This window comes from Microtus ochrogaster, chromosome 1 (assembly GCF_000317375.1).
Source record: "Microtus ochrogaster isolate Prairie Vole_2 chromosome 1, MicOch1.0, whole genome shotgun sequence".
In the NCBI taxonomy this organism is placed as follows: domain Eukaryota; kingdom Metazoa; phylum Chordata; class Mammalia; order Rodentia; family Cricetidae; genus Microtus; species Microtus ochrogaster.
This window is the reverse complement of record NC_022009.1, coordinates 15,191,105-15,217,272: the sequence shown is the minus strand read 5'-3', so window position 1 is coordinate 15,217,272 and position 26,168 is coordinate 15,191,105. Positions and strand designations below refer to the sequence as shown.

The following is a 26,168-nucleotide window of genomic DNA, read 5'->3' as shown; positions in this document are numbered from 1 at the left end:
TAAGCTCATGGTTCAGTAAACATGCTTTCTCAAAAAGTAAGATGAAGAAGTGATTAAGGAAAGACATCCCGATGTCAACCTCTGACTTCCGTATTCATCTGCAGAGCAAGCATGCATATAACACAGAGAGAGAGAGAGACAGAGAGAGAGACAGAGAGAGACAGAGAGAGAGAGAGACAGAGAGAGAGACCACACAGCAAAATAAGGTGGGAAACTAAGAGCTGCTCTCTAAACCATTTTTAGGTATACAAATAGAATAAATTGAATTATAATGCTATAACTTCCATGTGCAGAACTTATCCTAAAACTCTGCACTCTTTAACATCTCCCCATTTCTACCACCTCTGGCGTCCAAACACCACCTTTCTAATGCTCTGAATCTATGAGTTTTGTTTTTTTCCAATTCTATGCATACATGAAATCAAGCAGTATTTGTGCGTGACTTGCTTACTTCGATTAGCACAATGTCTTCCAGGCTCATCAAGGTCAGGCAGAACTAAGGATTTCAACTAGGATTCATCAAGTACGATCTTATTTGAATAAGCTGCATTTTCAAAACTCTACATTGGATTAAATATTTCAGTCTTTCTTTGGCCCAGGCCTGATATGGAGACAACTTTGGTTAGGACAGCAAGTCTAAATTAAGACCTTCACAGATCCAAGTACAGAAAACAATCTTTTTGCCCCTCCTTATTAAATTCAAAACAAAAAAAAACAGTATTAAACAACTAAGATTATGTTACTCAAAAAAAAGCATATCTCTTTCCTGATTACACTGCAGTAGGTTTTAAAATATTAAAAGGTAAATGTTTACATTTTTGTTTTACAAGTAATCAACACTGAAAGAAACAGAAGTTAAAAGCAGTTTATATTCCTACTAAGAGTGTATAAGAGCTGTTTTTTCTCTACATCCTAACTAGCATTCAATATTTTTGCCTCTTTTAATTGGTTGCGGGGAGGGTGGACACAACTGCATGTGTGTATGAAGGCAAGGGTTGACACCAAGAGTCTCCACCTTTATCTTTTTTGATGATTTTTACTTTGTGTGTGACTACATGTATGTGCACCACATGCATGACTGGTATCCTCGGAGGCCACATGGGGGACCTGGACTCCCTGGAACTGGAGTTATGATTGTTGTGAACCACCATGTGAGTGCTAAGTGTTGGACCTGGGTCCTCTCCAAGAGGAGCAAGTACTCTTAACCACTGAGCCTACTATCTCCAGCCCCCTTCCACCTTGAGAGTCACACTGAACCAGCTTACCAACTCACTAGACTAGCTGGCCTGTGAATTCCAGGGATCCACCTGTCTCCCCACCCGCTACACTCAGGTTATAGACCTGAGCAACCATACAGGTTGGGTTTGGTTTGGTTCTTCATAGGTGCCAGATACCAGAACTCAGGGCCTCATGACAGGCACTGTACTTGCTAAACCATTTCTCTATTTTTTGCTTTTTAAAAGCAGACATTATTCTAACTAGTATGTGAATGTAGTTCTGATCAGCGTTCCCCAGTGGTTAAACCGCTGAGCACTTTTTCACAAATTTATTGGTCACATACTTCTTTTAAAAAGTATCTTTTTGGCCAGTTAGTGGTGGTACATGCCTTTACTGCACTCGGGAGGCAGAGGCAGGTAGATCTCTGTGAGTTCGGGGCCAGCATGGTCTACAGAGTGAGTTCCAGGACAGCCAAAGCTGGTTCACTAAGAAACTATCTTGAAAACCTCGATAGATAGATAGATAGATAGATAGATAGATAGATAGATAGATAGATAGGTAGGTAGGTAGGTAGGTAGGTAGGTAGGTAGTAGATAGATAGATAGATAGATAGATAGATAGATAGATAGATAGATAGGTAGATAGCGTCTGTTTGGATCATTTCCCCTATTTATTGACTTGATTGCTTAATTTGACATCACTTCCACTTGTCAATTTTTGCTCTTACTTCCTAAGCAATTGGAATGGGGAGAGGGGGTATTGTTTGGTTTTGGTTTTTGAGACAGAGTTTCTCTGTGTAAAAGCCCTGACTGTCCTGGAACTCATTTAGTAGACGAGGCTAGTCTCAAACTCACGGAGATCTGCCTACCTCTGCCTCCCAAGTACTGGGATTAAAGGTGTGTGCCACCATTCCTGGTGCTATTGGGGTTCTATTCAGGAGGGCATCGCATGCGTCAAACTTTGAAGTGGTTCCTCTTTGTTTTCCTAAGAGCTTCAGAGTTTGGGGATTCTACATTTTCATCCATTTTTAGTTCATTCTTATACAAAGTATAAGACAAGGATCGGTTTAAATGTTCTCATGTGGATACTCAGTTTTCCCAGCCCCATTTGCTGATGAAGCTGTCTTTTCCCCAAAGCATGTGTTTGACACTTTTCAGCAGACAAGATGACTAGACCTGTCTGCATCAATTTCTAGATTTTATATTCCACTGGCCTGTGTACTGACTTTTCTCCCGACACCATACTTGCTTTTGTAATTGTAAATCTGTAGTATACTTTGCAACCAGGTATTATAATGTCACTATTTCTCCTTTGGCTCAGGATTGCTTTGTGCCTTCTAAGAATTTCATGGGTTTCTAGTTGTCATTACAGCTGAGGTGGGAGTTTTATTGAATGTGCATATCACTTTCAATAGTATGACCATTTTAAAGATAATAATTCTCCCAGTCCATAAACATGGATGTCTTTCCACTTCCTTGTGTCTTCTTCAGTTTATTTGATATTGTAGAGGTCTTTCACCTCTTTGGATAGGTTTTATTCCTTCAGATTTTTTTTTAATTAGGGGAGTTTTTATTTTTGTTTTCAGCTAGTGAGAATGGGATTATTTTCCTCATTTCTTCCTAAGTTTGTTATCAGTATAAAAGTTACTGGTTTTTATATGTTGATTCTGTATGTTGCTACTTTGCTGGAAATGTTTGTGAGATCTGAGTCTTCTGGGACTGTTCTAGGTCTTCAAGGTATACAACCACATTATCTGCAAGAAGAGATCATTTGATTTCTTTCTGTTCTATCTATATTTCTTTTATTACTTTCTCTTTTTAAAATCTTGTTACTTTATTTAATGCATATGAGTGTTCTTGCATGGTATCCACAGAGGTCATGTGTATCATGAAGAGGTTACCGGGTACCCTGGAACTGGAGTTAGTGATGGTGAGCCACCATGTGGTACTGGGAACCAAACCAAACAATGCTCTTAACCAAGCCAACTCTGTAGGATAAAAGGGTCAGCCAAAGAAACCCACCCTGATCCTGAAATGCACCATGGCCCTAGAATCAGAGCCAGTAAAAGAAATATGCTCTGGCTTTTCGTCAAGATGGCGCCGAAAGCAAAGAAGGAAGCTCCTGCCCCTCCCAAAGCCAAAGCTAAAGCGAAGGCCTTGAAAGCCAAGAAGGCAGTGCTGAAAGGCGTCCACAGCCACAAAAAGAAGATCCGCACATCACCCACCTTTCGGTGTCCCAAGACCCTGCGGCTACGAAGGCAGCCTAAATACCCCCAGAAAAGCGTGCCCAGGAGGAACAAATCAGAACCCCGTACCCACTAGCTTGACCACTATGCCATCATCAAATTCCCCCTGACCACCGAGTCAGCCATGAAGAAGATAGAAGACAACAACACACTTGTGTTCATTGTGGACGTCAAGGCCAACAAGCACCAGATCAAACAGGCTGTGAAGAAACTCTATGACATCGATGTGGCCAAAGTCAACACCCTCATAAGGCCCGAAAGAGAGAAGAAGGCGTATGTTCGGTTGGCTCCTGATTATGATGCTCTGGATGTTGCCAACAAGATTGGAATCATCTAAACTGAGCCCAGCCGGCTAATTCTAAATATACACTTTTTCACCATAAAAAAAAAGAAGAAGAAATATGCTCTGGCCCTGAAATTTGAGCCAAAAGGTTAAAAAGGGCCAGTGAAACACACTTTGGCCCTGAAACCAGAGCCAAATCTAACCCTGACCAACTAAGCAGAAAACTAACCAATCCCTGAGCAGAAAAAAATGAACCAATCATTGAGTAGAAAACCAACCAATCCCTGAGCACAAGACCTAGCCAATGTGAACTCAAGGGACTGAAATCTGACCAGTTCCCACACTGAAAATCTTCTCCCTGGAAAAACTCCACCTCTAAGAAGCCCTGAGCCTGTTCCATTTCCTGCTGCATTTTCTACCCTGGCAGAGGCAGCCACTTTCCTGGATTCTTCCCTCCCAATAAATCTCCTGAATGAGGTTTGGGTGAAACCTCATTCGATGGAATGGAGCAGAGGAGAGACTTAACTTGCCAGAGCCAGAGCTGAGCAGAGCAGGACAAGGCTATGACACTTTCACTGGGGAAGCGCAGAGCAGAGCTGATACACACCCAGGGAACTGGAGCAGAATTTCACTGGGGAAACCTTCCCCTGCTAGAATAGAGTTGTTACACTGGCAAAACCTTTCCCTGGAGCAGGGCTGTAAGATGCTACACTTACTGTGACCTGTGGTATTCCTTGGCTCCCAAGTGCCAGGATCCCTTTTTTCTTTCTTTGTCTGACTACTCTGGCTAAAATCTCAAGTAGTAGGAAGTGAACTCCCTTGACTCATACCTGATTTTAGAATACTTTGCTCACCAAGATGATGCTGCCTATGGGTCAGGTATTTACTGTTTTTATTATATTAAGGTATAACCCTTCTATAACTATTTCCTCAGAGCTATTATCATAAGGTATAGTTAATTTTTTCACAGGCTTTTTCTAGGTTTATTGAGATGATCAGTGCTTCTTCTTGATTCCATTTATTTATTGATTTGTATGCTGAGTGATCTTTGCATTCATTTCTGGAATGAACTAAAAGATCAGTGTACATGATCATTTCTAACGTGCTGGTAAATTCATCAATAATTCAATTTAACAATGATGTTTCATGGTAATTTTTGGTCTGGATGAACTGGTTATGATAGTTGAATATTAAAGTCACCCACTATTATTTTACTGAGGTCTCGCTTCCCATTTTTAGCTACTAGTGTTTGTTATATGAAATCAGGTGCTCCAACATTGGTGCATATTTACAACCATACCATCTTGATAAATTGCTTCCCTTGTCAATATGTAGTGAACTCTGTTCTGCACAGCTTTGGCCTGAAGCCTATGTAGTCATATACAGTCAGGCTTGGGGTATCACTCTCCACCTTTCTACTTTAAGTCCCTGTATGTATTCACCAGGAAAATTAATTTCTTGCATGCAGCAAATTGTTTGGCCTTATTTTTTTGTTTTATTGTTTTGGCTTTTTTGAAACACAGTCTCTCTACATAGCCCTGGCTATCCTGAAACTCACTATGCAGACCAGGCCTAGAACTCACAGAAATCTATCTATCTGTCTCCCTCTCAACCTTGGTTATTAGGCCTTTTTTTTTTTCATTCCAAAAAGCCAGCCTAGCACCTTTCAATTGAGAAATTCCAAAACTAATTACATCCAGGGTTATTGTTGGAAGTTGTATGCTAGTTCCTATCATGTTGTTGCTTGATTTCTAAGTTAAAGAATTGGTGTCTGTTACTTTCTCCTTACCCATAATAGAGGCTTCACTGTTTCCTAATTCTCACTTGCTTATCTATTCTTCTGGTAAAATTTATTATTTCCCACAATCTCGTGAATGTGTTTACCTTGGTCCTTTTTCTTGGCTTAGGATTACTTGAAGTAATTACTTAAGCATTACTTCTGTAATGCTGGGTTTAGTGGTCATAAATCCTTTTATGCCCATCTTGAAAGGTCTTTATTTCTCCTTTGATTCTGAATAACTATGGTGTATACTGTAATCTACATAGGCTGTTATTTTCTTTTAGGACCAGAAACAAAATGGCCCTTCTGGTCACTAAATTTTGTTAAGAAATCTGTTGCTCCTGTCTCGAAAAAACCAAAAAAAAAAAAAAAAAAAAAAAAGAAATCTGTTGCTATTCTGATGTGTTTGTTTCAGCATTTCTCCCTTGAAGCTTTAATATTTTCTTGTGTACTTTTGGGAGTTTAATCTATGCCATGTTAATTTCTGGCCATGTCTGTTTAGGGCTCTGCCTGCCTCCTGTGCTTGGATGCCCATATCTTAATCAAATATTAAGAAATTCCCACTGAGTTAGAAAAGTTTACCATCACCTATTCTTATTTTACATATATTTTCCCTCTTAATGGTATCCCATAAATAATATGTATTTTCATTTTTTCTTATTTTTTATTATTATCTGAACACAGTAACTCACCAATCTTAAAGACATGATATTCTTTCTTCCATTCTTGATCTTCTCTACTGCTAAGGCTTTCAAACAAATTTTTTTAGCTGGTTTATTGAGCTCTTAATTTCCAAAACTTGTCTGGTTCTTTTTCAAAATTTCTATTGCTATATTTCTCTTTCACATCTTATTCTATTTATTTGCATTTTCTTTGAGATTTTTAAGCATTGTTTTGAATTCTTTGTGTGGCATTTCACCCACATGAAAATAGCTACTAAAACGAGTTATTTTTAAGTTGTTTTGTTGCCTTGTTTCTTCAAAGTTCTTATTCTTTTATACTGCTATCTTTTATACTTTCATGTAAGAGTTTATTTAGGGAACCACCTTCTCTTCACATACCCTAAAATGTAGTGCTGAATTTAATTCCATCCAGACTTTATAGCGTAGTTTCCTATGGCTTCTCTGGCTATAGTCAGTGGGTTTTGACAGAGCAAACCTTGTCCTGGGCTCACAACTCACTTTCTCTGTAGACCTCACAAGTATGGAATCTCTCTGGTAGTTCAAGTGTGTAAAATGTGAAATAGGGTACACTCTTTGTGGTTGCCCCTCCAGTTTTGTCAGCAATATGCAGTCTGATTAAGATGAAAGCAGCCTATACTGTGGTTCCCAGTAGGTGCCATGTCTACAATCTCTGTGTCGTTTCTCTATACTGTTGCTGTGAATGTCTTAGGTGTAGGTATTCTGGACCCCTAGCTATGCTTACTTAAGACTTGGTCATCAGCTAGAAGCTTTTATTTCCCCAATTCTTCAAGTGAAATTAAAGTTCACACTGGGTCATAGATAATGTGAGCTTTTATTTCTCTCAGCTAGACTGGAAGTGCACTTCAGAGGAAGAACAGCCACCCATGACTGACGCATCAGGTTCAATCCACAGTGCTACCCAGCAAAAAGAAAATGAACAATAAGGGCTGTGAATATAGTTCAGTGGAAGGTTTGACTAGCCCTAGATGCACAACAAACTGCAGCACAACAAAAAGAAAATAAAAATAATAAACAGCAACCAGATATAAAAGTAACGCAAAAACCAACTAAATTCTATGATAACCACAACAACCAGGAAAAAAAAATCACATGATACACTAAAAGTTTAAAAAGTAAAACTATTTTACAAGAAAACCAATTTTACAAGAAGACCTCCCTGTGGCAGGGCAGGAACACGAAAAGGTTCAGAGGGAAAGCCAACAAGCCAAACTGGGCTGCTGTTCTCTTTGGCCGAAGAAGCATCAGTAACTACAGAGACTCATAACTAGTTGAAGAATTGAGAATAAATGACTGCTGAAGATCAGCTACTATGTCAAAGGGTGACATAGCTGTCACTAATTCACCCCTCCAATTTTCAGGTAACAGCATGGAAGAATGGGCAAAAAGAATGTAAGACCTAGGGGGAGGGGAGAGGGAGTGGTGTAAGTGACTTCTAAAAATATGACTGTTGTACTCAAACTCAGTGGTTGATTATTTGCACACGATCTGGACCCATCAACAACCTGTTGTGGAGGAAAGAGGGGCGCTTAGTGAACTTTTTATGAAGCAAACTACTCAAAGGCTGGTGTGAGGAGGAGAGACATTTTGTTCAGTAGTAAGGTACTCTTCCTACTGTAAACAACCCTAATGAAACACACTGGGTCAAAAAATACATAAAAAGTATGAAAATAGAAGGGGCTAGTTGAGAAGAGGTACTAGCTGGAGTATAAAGCAATGCATGATAGGGAAAGGGGGGGTGAACACCATCAAAATATATTACGTATAGATATGCAAACATTAAAATTGATTCCATTATTATTAATTATATGCTAATAAATAATCAAAAAGGAGAATTTTATAGTAGAGAGAAAAAGAACAATTACAAAATTCAGAAACAGGCAAAACAAAAGTACTGAAAAATAAAAAGGAAAAAATAATAGAAAAGAAAACAAGGAAATAGAAGTAAAAGGACAGAATAAATATCTGAGCAAAAATCAAGTCAATGAGTCATACAGGCAATGTTTTGTTCTGTTTTATTAGTGTTTTGGTATATTTTTGTTTTTATTTTCTTCGTTTTTTGAAGCACGGTTTTTCAAGAAGCCCAGATTGGCCTGAGTAGCATAGAGTACTCTATGCTCACCTCTACCTCATGAATCTCCTGCCTCAGACACTCCACACATACACACATTCATACTCAATAATATATAAAATTTAGAACCTGCACTATTAAGAAATGTTAATACGAGTTAATAATTTACCACAGTAAATTACTTGTTCTAAAATTTATTTGAACATTTAATCATGCACAAGCCTGTGAGTCCATGTGGGAGTGTGTGCACATGGGCACAGCTGCCCAGAGGTCAGAAAAGAGAATCCGATGCCCTGGAGTTAGAGTAAGTTATAGGCACTTGATGGGGTTGTTGGGAACTGAACTCAGGTCCTGCGGAAGAGCAGCAGACAGTAAGGCTTCTCTCTAGCCCTTCCTTTCTCCCCTACAAGCAGACATTTCCCTGTCTCTGTGTCTGCCATTCCCTTTTATTCCTTCCTTTCTCCATGTGGATCTATAATGTTAGAGATTGTTTTTGCTGAATCACATATATCCATCCTTTTGGCGGGGGAGGGGGGACTCTCACTTACGTGGCTCTAATTATAATGCCAGTGACAATCTCCTACAATGGTGAGCCATGGGACAGACCTTTTAAGTGCTCGGCTGTCTAAAGCTATGCATCTCCTCATGGTTGAAGCTTTCTAACATAACCATAAAAATAAGACCAGAAAGAAATGAAGCCAGAAAATGGAAAGTACCCTAAAAGTATCTAAATTTCTTGACCTGAGTGTTCCCGGATCAATATAGCACTATTCTTCCCATTTATGTAGCAAATAAATTATCTTTCTGTTTAAACTGTTTTAAAGTGTTTTTAATGTTTCCTATTGTAAAAGTACAAAATGTTTTGTCTCTCCAGGGAAGCAAAAATAATAAATGGTCTATTTACTTGTATGACCTTCAGTTTGAGTACTAATGTTTATTAGTATAAAGATCAGTCCAAACATGTGAAACGAGACAGAAGTAAAAGAAAACCACACATAAATAGACTAAGGGTAGTTACACATTCAAGATTTCCTCCCCAAGTAATTGGGAACCTTCAAAATAGCCTGCAATGTAAATTTTAGTCCGGTTTTAAGTCTTCACAGCAGGCAGCACTTACTTCCCACTGTTTACATTGGGTCGCTCTACCTTCACTAGGTAATAAGATACATGTTACTTTGTGTTACTCTGCATTTACATGTTCAAATACTTTAACCAATATCTGAAGACAGTCTGACATACAGCATCAGGAAAAGAAACACAGCTGTAGTAGAAGTAAGTCAGGAGTTAACTCATGTCATATACTTCTAAGGAGTTAGTCATTTCCTTTAATGTAACAATTCCTATTTGCCACACTTTAATAAAAGTACCTCTGGAACCAGGTGTGGTGGCACATACCTATAATCTCACCACAAACTGCAGCAGGAGAAATATCGTCTACAGTGAGAATCTGTCTCAAAAGGAGAGAGAAAGGGCTGGAAAGAAGTCTCAGTTGGTCATGTTCCTACCTCATAAGTATGAGAGCCAGAGTTGGATCCCCAGAAACCTCACAAAAAGCCAGGTAGGCATGCAGTCCCTTATAATCCCAGAACACAAAAATTGTAGATCCCTGGAACAAGCTGGCCAGATTGATCAAAATAAAGAGGTCCAGGTTCAATAATTGGCCCTCACTCAGTATATAGATGGAGAGTTATTGAGGAAGAACCCACCCATGTCATTCTTGAGAAGACAAACACACAAACACTTTTGTACATACAGATGCAAGCATACATACACCCAAGTACATACATCGTACATTTACATAAAAAAGAAAATTCTCTCCTTCTAGCACAGCAATTATCAACTATAATTATTTATATTAATGGTAATGAGAATCAGAGTCATCATATTAAATATGAAACAGAAAGAAAAGAGCAGATGAAGTAGAGAAACATTGTAGTAACAGAATATACAGTTGTTTCATAGCAGAATGGATCTGATTTCCCTTTTATTCTTGTTCATTCAGAAAAGATCTGAGTCACTCAAAGATGACTCAGAATTCAAGTTTGGGAAATGGGAAGAATAAATCAATAATAGAAAAGGGAACGCTAAGAGAAAAAATGCATTTCGGAACAAAGAAAATTCAAATGCAGTCATGTTGAGTTTGGTGGAAATGACAATCATATGGCAACTTCAGGCTGGAAACTGAAGTTGGGAGCTTAAGAGTACCGGAGGCATCTGAAAAATAATGTTGTCATTAAAGCTAAAGGAACAAATACCATTCCAAGGAAAAGTAACTAGAGAAACTGAGGGCTGGAGAGATGGCTCAGTGGTTAAGAGCACTTAATGCTCTTTCAGAGAACCAAGGTTCAGTTCCCAGCACCCACATGACAGTTCACAACTACTTTTAACTCCAATTCCAGAGGATCCTATGCCCTCCTGTGGCCACTGAGAGCTCCTGCACACATGCATGAGGTAACACACACGACACATTTTTTTGAGGAAACTAGACAAAACAAAACTGTGTACATCAAATGCAACAAGTTAGCCTTGTAAATGAACAGAGGAGTTGCTATATTCTATAGAAGAAATAAGAAGTCTACAAAGTTAGAAGAATGCAGGAGGAAAAAAGGCAGAACTCAAAATACAAAGCAAGATTTCTACAGAGTCCCTATTTGGAAATTAAAGTCACTGGTAGCAACAGTGAGGATAGTTTCAGTGAAGAAAGACAAGCCATCCCTCCCTCTAGCGATGATGGAAAGGATGAACAAATAGGAAGGTTTAGATTTTTCATCTTATGCTATTAAAGATACTTGAGGAAAATGAAATTAAAATGACAAATTAATCAATGGACTTACAGATTTTAACAAGCAGAAGAAATAAAAGGGTAGCAACGGGACAGTCATGGATACTCACATCTTTAATACCAGCAGTAGGGGGGCAGAGGCAGGCAGATCTTTGTGAGTTCCGGGCCAGCCTGGTAAACAAAGCAAGTTCCAGGACAACCAGGGCTACATAGTGAAACCCTATCTCTAAACAGACAGACAGAAAGACAGACAGAACTTCCTAGAAGCAAAAAAAGTAAGCATAAGGTAAAAAAGAGAACATCCCTTGGCAGGAATGGTCTTAACCTCTTTACTCAAAACCAAAATAGGTAACTGGATCAACCTTCAATGTCTAAGAGCATTATGCTAGAATCAGATACTATAGTGTTTGAGGGGTTGTTTTTGTTTTCTGCTTGCTTGTTTGTTAGCAGGGTCTCATCCTAGGTAACCCAGGTTATCCTGGAACTTACTATGTAGACCAAGCTGGCTCAAATTCAGAGATCTGTCTCTGCCTCTCCCTCTCAAGTCATGGGATTAAAGGCCTGCACTACACCATGATCAGCTACTAGAAAGGGTTTGAAACAGACCTTATAAAAAAAATGGAAAAGAAAAAAAAAATGGAAAAGAACTTCTAACCTGTATTAGTATTTTACAATCTCTCTCTTTTGCTCTCGATCTTTTTCTCTCTTAATAACCAAGTCTGTATCATCACATGTTACCTAGGCTAGCCTCAAATTCATGATCCTCCTTCCTCAGCCTCCCAAGCAGCTGAAATTACAGGGTGGATCATTTCTCCTAGTTAACAGAATATTCTCTAATTAATTGTTCATTTAATGTTCACAACTCTTCAGTGTATTTAATCTAATTGCTATTCTTTTAAAATCAGCTTTCTATGTCTGATCTAAGGTAATGACATTGTTTCTTTTCTATTGTCCCAGCTAATTTTTGCTGTTATAAAACTTCTGCTTTAATGTGATTCTTGTTTTGCTTTGCTGCTTTGCATATGTATAAAAGTTCTATTTGATTTCTCAAGAAACATTTAACAGGGGATATGGCTCAGTTAGTAGACTGCTTGCCTAACATATACAAAGCTCTTGATTCCACTCCCAGTACCATAAAAACTGGGTTCAGTGTCATAAAATGAGCTTGGTAGCATACACCAGTAATTTCAATTCTCAGAGATGAAGGCAGGAGGATAAATCCAAATTTATCCTCTTCTATATAGTAAATTTAAGGGCAGTGTGGGTTAAGAGGAAAGATGTTGGCATGATGGTACATGTCTTTAATCCCAGCGCTAGGGAGGCAGAAACAAAGAGATCTTTGGGAGTTCAGAACCAGCTTGGTCTACTGTAACAAGTCTTTCTCTATCCCACCGCAAGCTCCCAAATAAAGACACATCAGTTATTAGTTATGAAAGTTCAGTCCGTAGCTTAGGCTTGTTCTTAACTTAAATTAACCCATTTCTATTAATCTACAATCTCTCACGTGCCACATATCCTGCTTCTTCCATGTCTCCTGGGACTCACGTGCCTAGATTCATCTCCTACTCCTTGCTCACTCTCTCTCCACCTGAATTCCCAACTACACCTCCTGCTTAGCTATTGGCTATCCAGTTCTTTATTAAACCAATCACAGCAATACACTTTCACATAGTGTATAAATATCCAACAACAATCTACATAGAGGATTCCAGGCCAGACTGGGCTACACAGTAGTGAGACCTTGTCAAAAACAAAAGGATAGAAAGGGATGGCATAAAGAACTTGGCAGATCTGGGCATGATGACACTTGCCTATAATCCCAGTAGTTGGGAAGTTGAGGCAAGAGAACCAAAGTTGGTTACATAGTGAGACACTGTCTCAAAAACAAAACAAAATCTTAATTCATAACATCTATTTTAATAAGAAATGGATCAAGAACAGGAATTCCAAATTTATAAATGGCTTATCATATAACAGTTGTGCACTTATTACTACTGAAAACAAATATTCCCTGGGAGAACATGATAGGTCTTTCTCTTTTGTGCTGTGGATTAAATTCAGTCATAGACTTGACTATGCCAGACAAAAACTCTATCACTTACATGGCATTCCTAGTCCTTGGCGCTCACTATGTAGCTAAAGTTGACCAGGAATTCATTGTGTAGCCTTAATTAGCCTTGAACTCAATCATCCTGATTCAGCCTCCTACCTTTTGGGATTACAAACCTGGGATTATGACTAAATTGCGGGGGGGGGGGCGGGGGAGATATTCTGATGGCCTGAAAAGTATAGAAAGTGGGGTCTCTACTTTTATATTGGGATTTTTTTCTGATGACACAGTGAGGTCTTAGTCATGTACATGTATTCAATTCAGTAGGTCATTTTAGAATAAGTTGGCATACCATATACCAAAAGGAGCATCTCACAGTTCCTTTAGGAAACACTGCATTTATTCCAAGGAATGCTATCACTGCTAAAAGCACTGGGATCTAACTTTTACAACTGCCTAAGAATCTTAACGCAATTTTTATAATATTGTCAGAAGTGACAAATCTTCATACATTAAACATTGTTTTGATTTGGGGATATTTCTGGTTATCATAAAGTGGTTTACCTAATTTAGAAATAACACGAGCAAAAAGTATGACTATAAAATATGAAACTATTTTTCTTATGCTGTTATAATAACAGCATCATTAAAATATATTTATAACTATATCTTCCTCCTAAACAGAGGTCTGCTCTGTGGGTTACCACTCATGTATTCTACAATGTTGGATAAAAATAAATTCCAATAATTCTACATCCATACTTCCTACTATTATCAATATTACAATAAGCCCTGAAGGCTTCTGAGTCAAATTACTAAATATTTGAAAATAATTATAGTACTGTGATCTTTAAATTTCTCTAGTTATTCAGCATCCTCTTTTTCATACTGCATGGAAAATGCACATTAGGTCTTTGGCATATACCTGACACCAGCCTACTCAAGTGTGGTGCTCACTCCTGTTACAGACATACTTATATAACACATAGGCATGCATACACACTCCTATTTTTTTAGTCACCCATATAAGCAGCTTTGTCTTCGCTTATTAACCTATCATTTCTGCTCTAGGTCTGTTTCCCCTGAAATAGCCATGCTTTTATTTTTCTTTGAAAAACAGTCAATCCCACCTGACCACTTTGAGCCCAGGTTGGCACAAATTTAAGCTAAAACTGTTACATCCTGCCTTTTACCCACAGAGCAAAAAAAGTAAAGAACCCACAGAGCAACACCGTCTTTTTCTCATCTTCACAATCATAGTACTCTATTCTTGAACACAGTGGTAAACACCTGAAAGTACAGTATTCAAGAGGCAGGAAAGGAGGAGTATGTATAAGGCCAGACAGGGCCAGAAACCCTATCTCAGAAGGGAGAAAAGAGGGAGAAAAAAGCATTAACTGTTCTCAGAGCTATGCACATGAACTAAAATAATACCCATGAAAATGTTTAATTGCCCATGATGCTAATTCCAAGCAGTCCCAAATTTATTCACTGCTGAATCCTCTTCTACAGCATGTCTTAATCTGTTCAGGATGTTATAACAACATACTTGATACTGAGCAATTTATGAAGAACAGAAATGTGTTGATCCTAATTCAGGACAATACAAAATCCAAGATCAAGGCTCAGATCTGATCTCTGGTGAGGCCTGGATCTGATACACAGATGGCACCTTCTTTTACTATTATTATTTTTTTTTTGTGTGTGTGTGTGTGTGTGTGTGTGTGTGTGTACCAAGGTACACACGAGGGGGCCAGAGGATAACTTTCAGGAGTTGGTTCACTCCCTCCACCAAGGAATCTGGGGGTTTAAACGCAGGCTTGTGAAGCAAGTCCTTTTACCCTCTGAGCCATCTCACCAGCCATCAAATCTCTCTAGTGGAAAGAATGAATAGGTTCCCTTGGCACTAATCACATTCTAGAGTTCTGGGCTTCTCATCTAACCTTACTCTGCAAAGTCCCCACACCTCTTATTACCATGAAGGTAGAGGATGGGTTTCAACATGTTAGCATGTGATGTTAGGAGCAGAGCAGACATGGCCTGTTTTTCAAATATTATTCAGAATATGACTATATTTAAGGACAGTAGTTACAGAGTTAAGATACAGTTATGGAAAAGGTCACAGAGTATCTACCTAGCTTTGAAAACCAGGCAATAGCATTAAAAGTAAAACAATTCATGTAGTGGTATTTTGTTTATGTTTTAACAAATAAAGCTTGCCTGAAGATCAGAGTGCAGAGCTAAACCACTAGAGCCCATGGAGTGTTGGCACACACCTTTAATCCCAGGACTCAGGACACAGAAGCAGAGGAATCTCTATTATTTCAAGGCTGCATAAGATTGAGTTTTGTCGCCGGGCGATGGTGGCGCACGCCTTTAATCCCAGCACTCGGGAGGCAGAGGCAGGCGGATCTCTGTGAGTTCGAGACCAGCCTGGTCTACAGAGCTAGTTCCAGGACAGGCTCCAAAGCCACAGAGAAACCCTGTCTCGAAAAACCAAAAAAAAAAAAAAAAAGTAAAAAAAGATTGAGTTTTGTCTAAAAGAGAAACAGAGCTCACACAAAGGTAACCCCAGCACTTGGTATCACACATCTTTAATCCCAGCACTAGGGAAGTGGAGACAGGAGTGATATGGCTGGGTGGAGAGAGAAATGTAAGGTGGAAGGAGACAGGAGCTCATGGCAGTCTGAGGTTTGGTTTGGTGGAGACAGTTGCAGTCTGGAGATGCAGTCTGAGGACAGGATCGCCCCTTCAGTCTGAGCATTGGTAGAGGTAAAAGAATTCTTTAGTGGCTGGCCTCTGTGCTTCTCTGATCTTCAGCATTAACTCCTATATCTAACTCTGGATTTTTAATATTAGGACCAATTAAAATTCATGTTACGGGGGCTGGAGAGATGGCTCAGTGGTTAAGAGCATTGCCTGCTCTTCCAAAGGTCCTGAGTTCAATTCCCAGCAACCACATGGTGGCTCACAACCATCTGTAATGAGGTCTGGCGCCCTCTTCTGGCCTTCAGGCATACAGACAGAATATAAATAAATAAATAAATAAATAAATAAATAAATAAATAAATAAATAGAATTCATGTTACAAACTCATTTCATAGAGAGAGAAAAAAAAAACAAACAGACACCCAAGAGGATAAAGGCTTGCCTTAGTTAATACATTTAGTCACATGGCCAACAGCAGTATCTAACTCTTTTGGTTTCCTTTGACCTTTTATTCAATCAAAACACTAAATGCAGGCCAGGCACTCAAAGAGGCTGAGGAAGGCTAAGTGAGATAGGATGATTGCAAGTTCAAGGCCAGTCTGTGCAACAAGGCACAGAGAAAAGAAGGAGCAGAGAGGAAGGAGAAAGGCAGATGGGGAAGGGGAAAGGAAAAGGCAGGCTGGCTCTGAGTCATAAGAGTGAGAGAACTAGCCCTGCCCTATACCAGCTACAATGCACAGGAGAGCAGACCTCACCTTGCCTAGGCAGCACACTGGAACTGACCCTGTTGTTGGGGTCACAGGTGAGACAGCCCTGAGGGCATGAGAGTTGACTCCCCTACTCCCCACCGCACCCCCATATAACACCTACAGCAATTGGGAGAGAGGGACCTGCAAAACAGTAGAGTTAGCCCTGGTGATATGAGTGAGGGGAATCCAGATTTGAGGGTCTGAGAGCAAGAGAACTGGCCCTGCCCCTTGCTGAAGGCTGTATTGAGCAAGCTAATGCGGCAGTACTAGAGAGCTCACCCAGGTAGTACTAGCAAGTTAACCAACCTGGCTACCAACCCAGGCCCAGAACCATGACTATGAGTTGGCCCACCCCAACAACCACTGAATCTATAAACTGTTGATGCATGTGAAGGGGATGAACCTACAGACCCAAAACAGCAAGGTCTCCATGATACAGGACATAGCAACAGGATAATCAATAGAAGCCCCAGGGACAGCCCGTTCATTATCTGATGTAGCAGAAACCAAAGCCTTTGAGCCGGACTCATGGTAATGAATACTTGCAAGTAAAGACGAACAGACTGAAGGGTGAACTGTCTGGAAGGATCACACTAAAACTTTCAATACAAGACTCTTCCTTTTTTCTTCTTTGTTTTTGTTTTCTTTCTTCAGTTTGTTTGGTTTTGGTTTTTCTTTTAAATTTGGTTTTGATGGAGGAAGGTTGCAAGGGCAGAGGGTAGATGTGAGGGGACAGGGAGATGAGTGGCTCAGAATGCATGATGTGAAATCCACAAAGAATTGATAAAAGTTAAAAAAGAAGGGGGAGGGGGAGAGGGACAGCAACAGTGAAGCAAATTTTCAAAACTGCCTTAAATCTGTATTTTTACCAGTTCATAATTTTTTGTTTTTTATTTAGTTAGTTTGTTATTTTGAAGCAGGGTCTGTCTCACTGGCCCTCCTCTATGAGTCTCTCCAGTACTGACAGGTATACACTACCATGCCCAGCTTCCTGGATTGCAATCTTAATTAGCTCCAAATAAATGTTTTTTTTTTAAAAATGAATAATAAAATTACTGAGAAGGAACACAGTAGATGAGAAACTAACTCAACAGCAGGAACACAAATAACATAGTTTTAAAAGTAGGGCAAAAGGACCTAAATAAGCATTTTTCAAAAAGAATGCAATGAAGAAAGACAAATCAAAACCACAATTTCACACCTGTTAAGAGTGACTACTAAACAAGGTGTAGTGGCTCATTTCCTTAATATCTGAAGTAGGAAGCTGAGGCAAAAGTATTAAGAGTTCATGGCCAGTCTGGACTACATAGCCAGACACAGAGTGACTCCCTAAGTTATCATGTTAATTTAAAATAAGAAAATGCCATATAAATAAGAATATTCTTATTTTATGATAAGAGTAACCACAAACAGACAAGATAGCAAGACTCAATAAGAATATGAAGAAAAAGAAACCCTTCCTGCACTGCTGGCAGCCATGTGAACTGGTACAGCCATTATGAAACCTGTATGGAGGTTCCTCTAAAACTTAAACATAGAATTAACATACGCTCCAGAGACCCACATACAAAGGGAATGAAATAGGTATGTCAAAGAGATCTCTGTACCCCATATTCACTAAATGTAGCATGAATTCCAACTGGTCTTAATAAATAACAAACAAAATATCACTACAAGTGAAGCATTATCTCTAACAGCTAAAACACAGAACCAACTTAGGTGAAATCACCAATAGGTAAGTGAATCACCTGAGCAGGGAGGGACTTGGGGCCCACACCTTTAATCCCAGCACTCAAGAGGCAGAGACAGGCCAAACTCTGGGAGTTCGAGGTCACTCTGGCCTACATAGAGACCTCCAGACTGGCCAAGGTTATACAGTGAGACCATCTCAGCAAAAAAGAAAAAGATAGAAAGAGCAAACAAAAGAAATGTTGCAGTCTCTCAGCATCTGTGGGTTAGCTCTAAAACAGCCCCTCCCACAGATAACTCCCAGGTGCCTTATATAAAATGGCACAGTATTTGCATATAACCTGCAGTAGGATACATAGAACCCTACTTTATAATTTGCTACTATATACTTTAAATTATATAGATTAGATTATTTACAATACCAATTACAATGTGAACACTCTGCAAATAGTTAACACATTGTTTAGTGAAAAAGTCTATATGTGTTCCAATTCTTTTTAAGCATTTTAGATTCTCAGTTTGTTATTAAAGGTGTGTTACTGTTTTGCTTATGCAATATTGAAGATAAAACCAAAAGCCTCATAACTACTAGACAAAAGTAATCAACCTGAGCTACAACCCAGTTCTCTATGCTGAACTCAGGCATGTGGAGATAAAAATATATGTGCATGCATAAATGAATAAAATTTATCTTACTTTATTCAGACTTTAAATATTATAAAAGATGGAGCTGAAGAGGTGCTCAACAATTAAAAGCACTTGCTGCTCTTCCAGAGGACCAAAGCTTGATCCCCAACACCCACATTTAACAGCTCACAACCACCTGTAACTCTAGCTCCAGGGAATGCAATGCCTTCTTCTGGCTTTTTATGTACTCTTAAACACAATTAATTAATTTAATTAAATAATTAATTAATTAAAAATTTTAAAAAGGAAACCCTATCTATAAATAAGCAATTTCAAGTTAAAAGCATTTAAAAAACAGCAGGTGCAAGAAACCACTCTGACCTTCCATCTTTTTCTTATGCAGGAGATGAAATTCCCATGTGAAAAAAATGCCTTCCCTGTTCTTAAAAGGCAAGCCAACATGCTTATCAAAGTTGGTAAGCTGAAACCAAGAGAACTGTGTACAAAGTTTGTTAAAAGACCTTTTCACAACCTGCCAACTGACCATGTAAGTGTTCCACTCTGTCTCTATGATGTTTCCTCATGTGCGTTCAGTATTAAAAGATTTCCATTAAATAAATTTGGATGTGTTTCTTCTACTCATCCATTTTATGTAAATTTAACTCTCAGACCCAGATTAAGGGGGAAGAAACACTAAAAGAATAACTAAATCTCTGCCTCCTCTACAGTGTTGTTAAGATGAACGTGAAGAACATCAGACAAAGTGAAACAAGTGAAGTACAGAAGAACAAACACTGCCTGATGACCTCATTTGTATGTGGGATTTTAAGAAGGCAAACTCACAGAAGCAGAAAATAAATGGAGGGTACCAGGGACTCAGGGCAAAAAAGAAATGGAGAGATGCTGGATAAAGGGCACAAAGTTCCACTGCAGCATGCTTTATGCAGGACAAATACCATCTAGAAATTTAATGCACATATGGTAGCAGTTAGCATTGCCGTCATGCACACACCTGAAATCTGCTAAGAGAAATTGTAAATGTTCTTACAATATAAAAACATAATTATGTGACATATTTTAATGCAGTACTTTCTATATTTTACATATATATCAATAACATTATACATTAAATATGTAAATTTTGCCAATTATATCTCAATAAAACTAGAAGGATTTTTTCTTTTACTTTTTAAAATAAATACTTGGGTGGGATAGTGCATACTAGTAGTACAAGCACCAGGAAGGAAGGAGGCAAAGGCAAGATTACAAGTTCAAAGGTGGCATGGCTACAAAGCAAGACACTGAATAAACAGCAAGCTTTTTTCTATAGGTCAAGTCCTTCTCCTTTTCCAGATCTCAAAATAGGTAACTTACTTTCTAATCTTTGATTTGCAATGAAAGCAGACAATAATAGAAACTGAATAAAAATACACTAAGGAAATCTGCATACAATTCTTGATTTAAAAAACATTGCTTATCATTAGTTCATTTGGGGGATTATCTGCACTGCTCTAATCCTCGCACAGTTACAGATTTCAGGAGTTATTCTTACCTGCTACCTGGTCTTGCTAAAACTGTTAGAAAATGGGCATGTTTGTTGATTCCATTTTCCATTTTATTTTTGTGCCATTACAGTTAAGCACTAATACCATCTTTTTTACTAAGAGAACTGCACATAACTGTACATTAGCAGGTTTCTTTAGTTCACCACTTGGCCATTTTTAGTAGACAATACTTATTCAGCATTGAGAACATCGGTATTCTTGAGATACTTACAAATTAAAAGTAACATATCATTGATTATACCCACACCTGACAATTTATATACATTGTCGAGATGTGCTAATATCTGGATAATGAAGGTCAAGATAGCTGTAATTCTGTAAGAGTTGGGGTTACTCAGTAACCCTCCATTCCTTAAGGATCAATTTACCAAGGACAAGGAAGTGGTTTTTGGCCTTAAGAATTTCAGGAACTACCTACATAAGCCCTAGAATTTTGTTAAACTTTCTAAAATAAAAAATTAAAAAGTAAAAAAATCTAAAATGTTTACCATGGTTTAGTTGATTCTGAGTAGTTCTCAAAATTATAATCTTTTGACATTTGATTTGTGAATGAATGAAATACTCAAGAGAAAGCAAGACATCAAAACTGTAACCACTTGCTACTAAACTGAACCAATTTGATTCTAAATGAGTAAGGCTCAAGTTATCCAACACTCTCTCCTTGTAAACTCCCAGGGGCAGGGAACACTGTTGTTCATTTTACACTGGGTTTTCTTTAGTGAATCTCCGTGTTCTGGTTTGCTTTTTACAACGTATTACTGCAATGAGATATGAAAACATAAATAACTCATTATCTTAAAAAACAGTTCCTTGTAACTCAGGAACTCTACTGACAAAGAAGTAAATAATATGAGAGAGAAGAGAATGCATCCCAGGAAATTAGGAGATTGTCTTAAATAGAAAATGTAACTGGCAATCTTTCTAATTCCATACTACCTTTCTCTGTTGTTTCTGGTGTTAAGCACATGTTCTACCACTGAGATACATAACCACCATCCCATAACCCTTTTCAAATTAAATTACAGCCATTTTCACAAACTGGTATTCTGGTCTTCTGTCTTTGCCTCAAAAGAAAAAAATTGAAGTCATTAGATCAAATCTATGCAACCCACCAACTAAACTTTTACCTGAAAAGTCTATGAACCTAAGAGAAAAAAATACATCCTAAAGATAAAGATAGAACAGGACCTGGTGGCATATGACTGCAATTCCAGCACTCAGAAGTCTGATGTGAGGATCACAGAAAACTTGAGGCTAGCCTGGGCTACAGAGTAAGACATATAAAACAAAAGGAAACGCAAAGACAGGCTCATCAACCAGTAAAATCCTCTGCTTCTCTGAGCCTCTTGTTTTCAGAGACTGCTCCCAAGTCCCAGATACTAGATTTAGTAGAAAAGCTATTATTTCTCATCTTTACCAATTAGCTAAATTTACTATCAATTGTATTAGAAATATATAAAGTATAAAATCAAGTCATTTATAAACATTGGGATATGTTTAGTTTGATGGTTTGTATTTGGTTTGTGAGGAAGGTTATTGTTTGTTTGTTTTTTGTCTTCCTGGTTTTGTTTTTCTGTTTGTTGGTTTAAGATAGTGTCTCTATCCCTAGCTAGTCTTAAACTTCTAACCATCCTGCCTTTAACTCCATACCCCATTTATACAGTGCTAGGGATCATGATCAAATCTGATACTTCATGCATGTTATGCAAGCACTCCACCAACTAAGCTACATTCCCCCGTTTGTGCTATCTATACCCTAGGCAAGTTTATCTAGGTCTAAGTATTAATAAAATTTGGCATCTTGTTTAAATAGTATTTCCCCCTTACAATGTCATTTTTGGCAAAAAGAATTATTGTTTGAAGTAGTTAAGAATGGGTGAGGTACTAAGTTCTGGCAAATAAAGTCATCTTGAGGAAAAATAAATAAATAAGTGTAATGCCCCAGGTCTATAATCCCAGAAGCTGGCAGGGTAAAGTCAAGGCCAGCCTGAGCTGTGTCTAGAACCTGCCAGGTCAACCAGGCCTACAGAGTAAGATCCTGCCTCACAAAAGAAAACAGACAAACAACTTAAATGAAATGAATTCTTTATCACTATGCATTCGGTGATGTACGAGAATAACTTTTAACTTGACATTCCACAGCCCGTTTGACCCATATTCTATTAGAAGGAAAACGTACAGTATCACATAAATTCTTTAGTCTCTTGGGGATTTTTCAAAGCCCTCTTTAAAAATCAGTTGTAAAAATGTGTTTAAACATGTTTCACTGTCTCATTGCAAGTTAAAAAACAATTCACACAGCAATCCATTATACTTTGTGATGGATTGAGAGAACCAAAGGGGATCCTGCACAATCCTCACTCCTGCCATGCTCCTTTGAAAAGCATGGGTGAATACAGAGAGGACTCCTCATTTTCAGAGTTGCTTACAATCTTACTTTTGTTTCCTAATTTTAAGGAAGAAATGTACTGAATTTTTTAAAATCTTGCATTTGTAAAATGAAATACTTCCAGATTATAAGTATGCTATAAAATGTGTGCATCTATCATTTACTTAAACCTTATGTTTTTATCATGCAATTTATAAAATAAATCAATAACAAGCACTGCATGGAAATAAATCTATTTTTTAATTAGCACTAGTAAGATTCTATTTACTTAAGTGAAGAGTATGAATAACAAAAGGCTCAGTCTCTATCCTGAGAAAAATAAATATCTTAATGATTTTTTAAATACACATCATTACCAATTTCTTTGTGTGGATCTAAAGAACAAATCAAACACATTATAGTTTAGAAATTAAAAATGCCACAGATCACAAAATAACTATTCTATATTCAAACAAAGTCAACATCATATTATAGGATTACAAAATGACCTTGAGACTTTGCTGTCCAGCTACCCAAGGGGCCCATTTCCTTGCTGAAATTATCTATTTTTGACAGAGAAAACTCACTACACAATGGATGTACCTGTCCCTCCAAGACTCAACTTGAAGCTTTTTATTTTACTTTATAGGGAGTATGGATTAATAAAGCAAAAACACTCAATGTGCACAAAGGGTCAAGGACACATTTTCACTTTTAAGGCACTGCACAAGAGGAGTAAGAAAATGCCACAACGTACTCAAGTTTTAGCACACACTTCCAGAAATTTTACATGAGTTCAAGAAACTTACACACCTGCTTTTATTATTCATGACAACTGATTTTTAAGACTAATTTCTAATACCCAAGATATATACCCACAAATAATAAGTAAATAATACAGTTTATATGTCCACCTCAATGCCCCTGGTATTTTAATTAAAAATGTACACTTTTCCTGATCATAAAAATCTGGTTTAGATGTTTTAAGTTCAAATACCTATTAAGCTACACTTTGCTTTGGCACTAGCTCCCCCTCTAGACCAACCTAAAATAACTGCATTTAAAAAAACAAACAAGAAACAAATTTTTTGTAACCCACTAGTAAACTTCAAAATTCATCACTTTTGAGGACACTGTTATTCCTTTTATTTTAAAAAAAAAAGGCTGCTTAGAATTTATTTTTTAAAAGATTGTGTTATATAACCAGAATGCTTGTCTTGGGCTCAGTTCTGCACACCTTAAATAGAACTGATTTGTAGGGAAAACAACTTCAAATGACTTTAAAGTTTTTTTTAAAAAAAATCCTTAAAATACAATCTGTAGTGTACCATATGTAAATTATTTTGAATCACTCTCCTAGTAGATCACAAGGCACCCTTCACATTAACTCACTATCTGCACGTTCCTGCAATCTATGCAAGTCTCATTCCAGCTGCTCAGCTCTTCAACTCAAACAGAATTCTCGATTTATAGAAGAGCAAACGGAAAGCCCATGCCTCCAAACCACCCTTGGAGGCTCCTTATAGTCTACTCATCTCTCGTTCCCTACGTTTTTAACCGGCCTGTAATTTCAAATGCTTGTATGTGCTAAGACACTGCAGTGTTTGTAATTAAGACTTCTTATTGCACAGGGACAGCAATGTGGAGGACCGTATTATTGGCACAGACTTCTAGGCTGCCTTAAAGAAAAGTAACATCTTACTCCTTTGCTTCAGTGTACGATTTCTCTCCTAAAACGCTTCATATGTGATACAGCCTTTAAAGGCAGTATGCATATAAGATAGAACTTAATCAAGAAAATAAATAAGTACTAAACCCCAGGAAGAGCAAGAAAACTAAGACCTACTTAAGAGTTTCTACGAAGCAAAGGCAAAGTTAAGTCAGTGAGTTGTGATAAATTTAACTCTTAAGCTGATAAAACTTGCGTTGCATTTTATTCCCCGAAACCTCTAAATTCGGAGTGATCTACTGGAGAGTATAGTTTTCCTGGGTTCACCTTATGTTTCCTTAAAAGTAACGTGCAAAACTAGACACAAAACCGAAAAACACCAATCTCCTTGCTTTTCTCCAAGGCCTCAACAATGTTTAAAGACAAAACACTAAAAGCTCACCAGGGTGCTAAACCCTAACCATGACAATGCCATTTAACTTAAGAAATACGTCTCTGGAGATTGCGATGCCCACGTCCAGAGAACAGGTGCTGCCACCGAAAAAGCCCCTCAACTCCAGCAGGACAGACCTCGCTGAACTGAGATGACTCATTTAACCTTCCCAAATAAGTTGAGACACTCCAACAGCCGCCAGCTTGTCATTTGCAGATCAAAGGAAAGGGGGCTACCGAGGCACCCAAGCCACTAACTGCCCTGCCTCAGCGGATCTTTGTGCAGGTTCACTCCGACTCCCAGCCCCCGAAGTCCACACAGAAACCCCGCAAAGCAGAGGAGCCCACCTTCCCACGGTCTGACCGCGGGGACCCGGCTGCGGGGGTGAAGGAGAGGAGCGGTAGGTGCAGAGATGCGCTGAGGGACACCTCCCACCCCGCCCCCATCCCTCGGGTCCCGGGCTCCGGCCCCTGCCCTGAGCCGGGATGCAAGACGCCACGGCGCCCCTCACCCTTCCCCGCGCCGAGGCACCGCCGGGGCACCTCGGGGGCTCCCTCCCCACTTTTCCCGGGGCCGCGGGATGAGCAGCAGCAGCAAGCAGCAGTTGCAGCAACAGGCCTGGGGTCGGCGGGAGGAGGAAGGAGCGCCCGGAGCCCAGGCTCCGCAGAGCCCGCGCCCGCCCCGTCCTGGAGCCCGCGGCGCGCGGGGCCCGGCTCCCTAACGCCCCCTTACCCGAGGCGGGAGCGAGGCGGTCAGCGCCGTCCCCCGTCGCCACCGCCACTGCCTTCAGCCGCAGCTGGCCGCGCCGGGAGAGTGGGAGGGGTGGCGGGGTGGAGGATGCTACTCCCGACTGAAGGGAGAGGAAGAAACGGAAACAGGAACCGCGGCCGCCGCTTAACGGAGCCTTCGGCGCCACTGACTGAGGGAAAGCGCAAGGCGGCGCGAGCCAGGCAGCGGCTGACAGCGCGAGACGGAGCGCGAGCCGGGTCCAGGGCGCGCGACCCCGAGCAGCGCCGGCCCCATTCCGTGAGGAAAGGGAGGAACGGGTTGGCTGGGAGCCGGGAGGGGGCGGCGGGGGGCCGGGAGCCGAGGGAACCCGTCCACTCGGGTCGGCCCGAGACCACGCGCGCACGCGCCGGAGTGGCTCCGACCCGGAGCGCAGGCGGGGAAGCCTCCGGCCGGCCGGCGCGAGCGAACGGGCGGGCGGGCGAGCGAGCGTGCGCGCGCGA

At 39.5% G+C, this 26,168-nt stretch overlaps 1 protein-coding gene and 1 pseudogene across 2 annotated transcripts in view; one reads left to right on the top strand and one right to left on the bottom strand.

The window, feature by feature from the left end:
* Fut8 (fucosyltransferase 8) overlaps positions 1-26,075 on the bottom strand; it is a 228,907-nt gene extending 202,832 nt beyond the window's left edge. For both annotated transcript variants that reach the window (XM_013346567.2, XM_013346572.2), the window contains exon 1: positions 25,672-26,075. The gene's annotated coding sequence lies outside the window, so the exon portion shown is untranslated. The remainder of the gene's footprint in view (positions 1-25,671) is intronic.
* LOC101985749 lies at positions 3,297-3,847 on the top strand (annotated as a pseudogene).
* Positions 26,076-26,168: the final 93 nt, after the last annotated feature.